Source organism: Hipposideros armiger, unplaced genomic scaffold, assembly GCF_001890085.2.
Source record: "Hipposideros armiger isolate ML-2016 unplaced genomic scaffold, ASM189008v1 scaffold_618, whole genome shotgun sequence".
In the NCBI taxonomy this organism is placed as follows: Eukaryota; Metazoa; Chordata; class Mammalia; order Chiroptera; family Hipposideridae; genus Hipposideros; species Hipposideros armiger.
The window spans coordinates 30182-38675 of NW_017731968.1; the positions used below are offsets into that span (position 1 = coordinate 30182).

The following is an 8494-nucleotide window of genomic DNA, read 5'->3' on the forward strand; positions in this document are numbered from 1 at the left end:
AAGGCATTTGAATGACCGATGCTTTTTCTTGCCCTCACTTAAATCTCACACTTTCCAAATGTGTCTGCTGTTCATCGAAAAGAGTAAAATTAGTTAGATATAAATTATATTCAATCTAAATGCTTTAACAACCAAGGGCCAGCCGAATGGCTAGTTGGTTGAGCTCGCTCAAGAGTGCAAGCTCTGAGCAACAGGGTCCCCGGTTCAATTCCCGGCCCGAGCTGAGCTGCCGCTGAGCTGCCAACAGGTGGCAGGATGGTTCAGCTAAACAAACAAACAAACAAAAAACCTGGAAGCACTAAATGCTTTAACAACCATCGATTGGGGATAAGCATCACTGTGTACATGTTATATATCCGTCTTGGGTTTCTCATTAGCTGATGTAACACTTCATTATTCCAGCTGCAATGTCTGCCTCTTTACAGTAGCTTTTCTCTGAAGAGAGAAACCTGATTTTTGGCACAATTAAGGTATTTCATTTCCTGTGACGAGTTTCATTCTTAAGAATGTCTCTGAATAAGTACATTCAAAGGCAGCTACCCTAAAATAATTGCTGCCGATCCAGCAGTTTTTAACTTGTGAAGGGGATCAGCGTATGCCTCTCCCGAAACATGCCACGTTGGCATACTGATGATTTTGAGCTGAAGGCAATTGGGAAACAACAGCAGACACAAGTAGAGCTCTCTGCCCTCCTCCTATCCTCCTAAAAGCAGGGCAAAAAGATGACACAAATTTCCATTTATAAAGGTGTTCCCCTGCCCAGGAAAACTGAGATGAGACAAGATGAGTCTGCATAACAAATCTCACTAAACAACCTTAAATGACCATACATTTCGTAGTCACTTTCCCACAAGTTACTGCCCCTGGAACCTAAACACCCTTTCCTTTGTCTAGTCACCTGTGTATAATTTGTCACCCTCTCTTAAAATTATATATGAGCCCCCAAGTCTAACTGCTTTTTTTGGTTTTCACTTCTTTTCTGTGAAGCGCATATAAAAACACTAACATCAATAAAGAAAAAAATGTCCATGCCTTTTCTTCTGTTCATTGGTCTTTTGTCAGTTTAATTTGCATGCTCCAGTGACAGAACTTAAGAGATGAGAAGTTTTTCTTCTTCTATCCTTTGGGTTATTATGCACTGAAAAATAATAGTGAAAAAAAAAAGATTTGGTAAGGAATTGGGTTTTTATTGATGAAGCTCAGGACATGTTACCCCAAAATATGGCACCCCAACATATTGAATATTTCAGGCTGAAGGGATTTGATGTGAAGAAAGAGTGTCTGACTTTTCCCTGAAGCAGGTCATAAAAGCTAGGAAAGGCTTTCGGACTTACCTATGAAGCAGGTCAAACATGCCCTTTTTATATCCAGAGAGAAGGAGCATCCTTACCTCCAAAGACAAAGGGACACAGAGAGGAATCTGAAAACACCTTGCTAAGTTTCCTCAGTTCACCATACTGAACTCAAACTCTGTCCTATCATATTTTCCCACAACTTCCCACTCTTCATCAAACCTAATATGAAAACACTGAAGCTTAAACAGTTCCTCAGGTCTGATTTATCTTATGGAGGTTCATGTGTCACATAAAACTTAAATAAATTTATATGCATTTTGCAGGTATAAAATGAATTATAATAGTCAACTAGGATTCAAGAGAAGGGGACCCACAAAAGGAGTGTCAAAGAACTTCTAGATACATTTTACAATCACAACTTCTTCACCTTGCCCTGAAATTGCTGTGCTCACTTGTTAAACTCTTCTAACTCCAACCAAATCCATTCACTTCACTTCTATGACCTCTACCCTGGTCCAAACCGCCATCACCTGTCGCCTGGGCTCCGACTTCCTCCCCTTTCTTCCAACTTTCTTTTGCTAAAATCCATCCCCCATTGAGGCAAGGAGAGAGATCTTTTAAAAATTTAAACTAGTTTGCATCATCTGCTGATTAAAATACTTGTTATTTCCCATTACTCTTAGAACGAGAATGAAACTCCTTTTACTGATAAGGCCTGAAATGACTTGGCCCTGCTCCAATTCTGACTTCATCTCCTGACTACTCATTACTTTCCACGTGTCCCAGAGATACCTGTTTTCTTTCTTCCTCAAATATGGCAAGTTCTGTCACAGCTCAGAGATTTTCCTAGAATGCTTCCCCGCCCAAACCTTTGCACTGTTGTCTCATCATCAGCACTCCAAGTCACTTCCTCATAGTGGCCTTCCTGGATTAAGTAACGTTAAGTGCCACCAACCCCTCCCCCAGTGACTATTTACCTCATCCCCCCTTTTTCCTCCACAGCATATTTGTAATTTTTGTTCCTTTGCTTAATAATTTGATGTTGACCCTTCCCTCCCCTTTCTTCTCCATTCCCATTAAATTAATCTCTTTCAGGGCAGGTAATCTGCTCTGCTCTGCTTATCCCCTTATCCCCTGCACCTGGAACAACGCTTGGAACATAGAAGATGCTCAATAAATACTTGTTGACCACTGGTTAATGAAAGCTGCAATGTCATCCCATGCACCTCACCAGTTTACTGATTGGGTTTCCGCCTTCTTAAATGCAGGCTAAGTTAGCTATATTCATTTCCTGGGGCTGCTGTAACAAAGCACCGCCAACTGGGTGGCTCAAAACAACAGAAATATCTTCTCTCGGGGTTCTGGAGGCTAGGCATCTGAAATCAAGGTGTCGCAGGCCCACGCTCCCTCAGAAGGCTGGAGGGGACACTTCTTCCCCGCCTCTTCCAGCGTCGTCAAGTGGCTGTTAGCAGTTCTTGGCATGCCTTCCCTTATAGCTGCTGCTCTCCAATCTTTGCCTCCACCTTCTTAGGGCATTCTCCCTGTGTGTCTTTGACAAATATTCCTCTTTTAAGGAATCAGTCAGTGAATAGGGCCTGCTCAATCCAGTATGACCTCATTTTAAGTTGATTACATCTGCGAAGACCCTAATTCCAAATAAAGTCTCACTCATGGGCATGGCTACTTCAACATTACTTCAACATTATCTTTTGGGTGGTACAATTCAATCCACAACAGTTCTTATACTAGGGGCCCCGAAGGGAAATTTCCTCTCAACTTGGACTTTCCTGTGACCCCCTACTTTAGATTCCCTGCTTAGGCTGGAAGCCAGCCCCAGGTAGTTCCCCTATCTGAGACTCTGATAACCTCTAAGACCCTCCCAAACCTGTCCTGTGGGGGCTGATACCTGGCATGTTAATAGTTCTGACTGAACCCCCTGCTTGCCAATTGCTAGTCATTTCTGAAGAGCCTACCGCTAATGCACTGGAATAGCTTTCACACGACACATCTCATGTTGGGTCCCTAGAAAGATTTAATGTTAATTCTAGTTGCATAATTTAATTCTATTATAGGCTTTTTCCTGGGGAAGAGGAGCTAATCTGGGAATCCAATGACCGTTTATAACATTGCAATTTGCATTGAATTGTAAATTGAATTTAAAATCAAAATTACAAAGAAACTCTCCGAATGAAATTGCATAGGTAAATTGGGGAACGCTTAGATATAGAGAGTTAAAAATGATGTGAAAATCAAATAACAATATGATAGAAATACATGGCCCTGGGGTAATGAACAACCAACGGCATCTAAAAGTGCGATTGCTTCTAGGGAGCTATTTGGACTTGAATAATTCTGAGTCTAAAGGAACAGAGCTCTGATTTGGAATTTCAGTCCATGCCATAGGAGGTAACTGTACCTTCTTTCTTCTTTTTCTGGGTTGTCAGGCTTTCCTGTTGCTTTAGAATCACAAGCTTGGGTAGAAATGTACCTGTAAATGCTGACCCCATTAGGGATTCTTTGCTTTTGAATTCAGTGCATTAACAACTCACTCCATCTTGCCATAAAGAAGGGAACTTGAAGAAAAGGGGTTCTAGCCAGGTAGCAGTCCTGCTGGGCCGCCCTGAGCTGGCCACAGGCGTTCTGGCTTTCTGCCAATTGGAGGGAAGCCTTCCAACACTCTCTTCCATTGTTGGGTTAATGGGGGGAATTTTATGTGATGTTCTTCTCTACTCGAGGACATACCTCCTTGTAACCTTCCAGACGAGGCAAACCCATGCCATGAACTCCTCATAAACGGGTGGGTACTGGCAGGATTGCTGAGCCCTAAGGAAACAGGGGGACCTTACAAAGAGAAAGGTGCTAAGCAGTCAGAGGCCTGAATCCTGGGAGCAGGGAGGGCAGGCAAGAGGGAGGTGTTCCTCTTAATTGTCTGCAGATAAAAATCTTTGATCTGAAATAGAAAAGGAGTTTAGCTGGGACTCTTATCATGCAGGAACTTCTGCTGAAGTAAACAGGCAGGTGGCCACACACCTTGCGCCAGGCCTTACAAATCCTCAGAGCACATTGTTCTGGGAGGTAGGCATCCTTCCTTTGCCTGCAGGCTCTCAGCTAGTGGATGGAGCCTTGCTGATGATCGAAATAGCACGGTTTCCCTTAGTAATACCTGGAAATCAGGTATTTTTCACTTCCCAAAGGACAAACCAGCCACCCCTATATCTCAAAGTGGATTCTGACAGCGTTTTGAAAGGCCATTTATTACCAGGCTCATCTCGAATAGTTGGAGAGAGGAATGGGAAATTCATATTTATGCATCAAACATGTCTTGAGTCCCTAGTGCACACAACACAAAGATGAATAAACACAGCATCTGCATTCAAAGGAGTAGAGGGGCGGATTGCCATCAGGGCAGAGCGTGAAGTGCCCTCTGAAGGAGGCTGTCCTAGGTGCGGTTTCTGAGTGGGACGACATCACTTCTGATGGGGTGGATCTAAACCTTGACTGATCATGGATAAGATTTTCAATATATTATAGACACAACCTAGAGGCTGGGGGTGAGTTGGTAGAACATTCTAGACAGGGAGAAAAGCATGAGTTACGGCACAGGGCAGGGACTGCCTGGAGATGAAGTTACCCAGCTTGGCCCAGCAAAGCGTAATATAAGGAAGGAAGTAGTGGACTGTGAGGCTGGAGCAGCAGGCTGGCCCAACTCTCGGAGAGCTGTGAACGCGAGGTCACTGAACCGTTATTTCACACAGTAGGTGGAAGGCAGGGTGAACACAGAACTTATTACCTGAACCAGAACAATTCTGAGATGAAAGGTGGCACTATTAATATTTGTGCCAGGGCCACAGTTATAACCTGGTACTGTCCTGGGCAACCTGGGACCTCTGGTGACACTAGTCACTGGGAAACTCTGCAAAGAGAAGCTCTGATTGGGAGGAGACTTCAGTGACTTCATTACAGAGAACAGGGTGGGTGGGGTGGGGCTGGAGGGGCGCACAGGCCTAGGAGAACTGTGTTAGTCACTATGGCTGCCACCACAGAGTACCCCAAACTGCGTGCTTCACACAATGGAAATTGACGCTATTATGGTCCTGGAGGCTAGCAGTCCAAGGTCAAGGTGTTGGCAGGGCCAGGTGCTCTCTGAAGACTCTAGGGGAGGATCCTTCCTGGCCCCCTGGCTTCTGGTATTGGTGGCAGTCCTTGACCTTCCTTGTCTTGTGGCTGCGTCCCCACAATCTCTGCCTTCATGGTGTGCTCCCCGAGTCTTTACGTGGCCTTCCCGCTGCGCGTCCGTCTCTTTCCCTCTTATCAGGCACCAGTCATACTGGATTAAGGTCCCATCCTACTCCAATATGCCTTGTAACCAACTTAATTACATCTGCAAAGACCTCCCTTCCAAACACGGTCACATTTGGCAGTTCCAGGAAGATGTAAATGTTTGAGGCACAGGCCTCATCCCAGCAGAAGTACCGAACAGGGGAGTTTGAATGGCTTGTGATCCCCAGACAGGAGGCGGGAGGGAGGCAGCCTACGCAATGGAAAGGCCAGAGGGAAGTGGAGGGGGTAGAGTTTTGCTTACCTGGCAGCTTTCTCCAGGAGCCCAGAGGGTGCTTTGAGCAGCGAGGATGCATTTGAAATGACAGGACAAGGTGGTAGGCTACCCATTGTACCCCTCCTGTTTCCACTCAGTTTTCTCAAGTCTGGGCTCTTCTCGCTTCTCCTTCCAGAAGAAGGGAAGCCGTTGAATACTAGAAATCAAACCGAATTTGAATTGGGAAGATAGCAGTTCAAGTCATGACTCAGTTGCTTTTAACTTTGTCACTTTGGGCAAGTCATATGAGCTCTGAGTACGGTTCCTCCTTTCTAAAATGAGGATGTTCAGGGTGATTGATTAGGGTCCTTCCGGCCCTATAAGCTATGACGTTAGGAGGAAGAGGAACTGTGCGTCACTGCCCGTTAGGATACTTTCAATAGGCCCCTTTACTATCCCCATCCTTTAGCAAGTGTGTCGGACAGCATCTGTGGTTCAAACAACAGAAATTGGTTATGTTGAGCAAACCAGCGTTTATAAGAAGGCTACTGGGGGCTGGTGCCAAGAACAACCTGGTGGATTTGGTCCCCCCTCTCTTCCACATCAGTGTTTGCATCTCTTGCTCAAGGGTCAGAGTCCATAGGAGAGTCTCAGTCATGGGCATATTTTTCAGCTGTGCTGGGTGTGGGTGGAGCAAAGATAAGATTTCCCCAGAGGGAGATTGAGTTGCTGATACAAGGAACAGTTGGAGGGTGGACAGCCAGGAGAATGCAGATCTATGGTCAGGGAGTGCTGTGAATTCAGCCAAGCATGGAGATTTTTATCGTGTCTGTAGCCACTCGTGTATGGACATTAAAGTTGTTGCTGTATTTCACTATTATTTTAGTTTAGTAGTTAAGAGCCCATATTCTGGAATCATAGAAACCTAAGTCTGAATCCCAGCTCTGTGACTTTGGGGAAGTTGCTTACTGCTTATATTTACATACAAGGAGCCTGTTTCCTCATCTGTAATGTGGTGGACGATAATACTGACTTTATAGATTGATTATTGTTAAAATTAAAGGAGAAAATATATACAAAAGAGCTTAATGCAACGTACATTACCTAGTAAAAATAATCAGTATGGACCAGTTCCAGGTTAAGTGGTTTTTGTGCGTTCTTTCACAACTTTTTTTTTTTTTTTTTAGCTGAGCCATCCTGCTTTTCACAACTTTTTGATGCAGGTAATATCAAGTCCGCCTCTCCCACCCTACCACCCTTTCTTCGAAAGTAGAAACTGAAAAACTTGGTTAAGGTTACACAACTACATGAATTGTCACAGCTGGGACGCCAGACCAGCTCTGTGAGACTCAGAAGCCCCTTAATCGTGTCTCCTAAACTCAGCCCATTGCTGGGTTGGCTTAGTCCTCAGCAACCCCCTGCGGCAGCCTGCTGCTCCTCCTGGTCTAGAGATCAGGTAAGGGGACACTGAGGTCCCTGATACGCCCATCTGTCCCACGGTTCTGGTTCTTCTGTCAGGGCTTAAAACAAGAGGGGGTGGGGTTGAAAAGTTTTTCTTTTCTAGTTACTACTGGTAACCACTAACCTTTCTGACCACTCTTTTTAAGTGTACATTCCCTGTGATTAGTTATTTGAGAAGTGAGTTGCATTTAAATCAGGGTTAACAGTAATGGTGAGGTTTATTAATAAATTAAAGTAAGAACTGAAGATGACAGTGGTCTAGTGAATCACACACAGCAAATGACATCGACCTTACATATACAATTCAGTCGTACAATCCAATTTTTAAATTATTAATCTAGATTCTGTGTTTTGATAAGTATGGGATAGCAGACATTTGTTGGAATTAAGATCGATTACCTAAACCTTTCTTTTTCTTTTGTTTTAATTAAAATTTATTGGGGTGACAATGGTTGGTAAAATTACTTAGGTTTCAAGTGTATAATTCTCTAATACATCATCTATATATCCCATTGTGTTCACCAACTTAAACTTTTCTTGAAGACAGCTTTGTTTAGGTATAATGCAGATATAAATTCACACAAGATCCACTTTAAGACTTTGTTTTCCCCTGGCCTAGCCTATTTCTTTCCTTTTTTAAGAGGTCCATACTCTATTCAAGACACACAACTTTTAGAGCCAACACTTCTTAAGTTAGATTTCAATGATACTTACCTCTAATCGCTTTTCATCAAAAGAGAAATAAAAGCATTTCCTGTTCTCAATGACAAAAATCAAATTTGCCCTTACTGCTACACTTTCCTAGCACCTTCCGCCAATTTGCCAAGAAACGCGTCAAGTACCACCCAGCAACCTGACATCACGCCGCCCTGGAACTCAGCGGCACAGGCAGCGGTGCAAAGGGCTGAAAAGGGCTCAAACGGAAAAGTAGGCGGCTTGAAACGGAGTAAGTTTTCTAGCCACAAGCAAACGCTACGACTAAGCCAGAGGCGGCTTGGGGAGGGCTTCCCACGGCGGCCCTGCGCCCGCGTGCGCGCTGGGCTGTCCCCGGTGTCTCCCTTCCCTGCGGGGACAGGCCGGGGTCGCCGGCGCCAGGCGCCCGAGTGGACCGTCCTTGGCGCGGGGGCCAGGGCCCCCAAGGGGGGGGCGCAGGGGGGGCGCGAGCACCGGGGGCGCAGCCGGCGGGCAGCTCCGACCCTCCGCG

At 44.9% G+C, this 8494-nt stretch overlaps 1 protein-coding gene across 1 annotated transcript in view; it reads left to right on the forward strand.

Annotated features, from left to right (window-relative positions):
* Positions 1 to 8117: 8117 nt before the first annotated feature.
* SOCS6 (suppressor of cytokine signaling 6) overlaps positions 8118 to 8494 on the forward strand; it is a 32931-nt gene continuing 32554 nt past the window's right edge. Inside the window, exon 1 of the mRNA XM_019625177.1 lies at positions 8118 to 8236. The gene's annotated coding sequence lies outside the window, so the exon portion shown is untranslated. The remainder of the gene's footprint in view (positions 8237 to 8494) is intronic.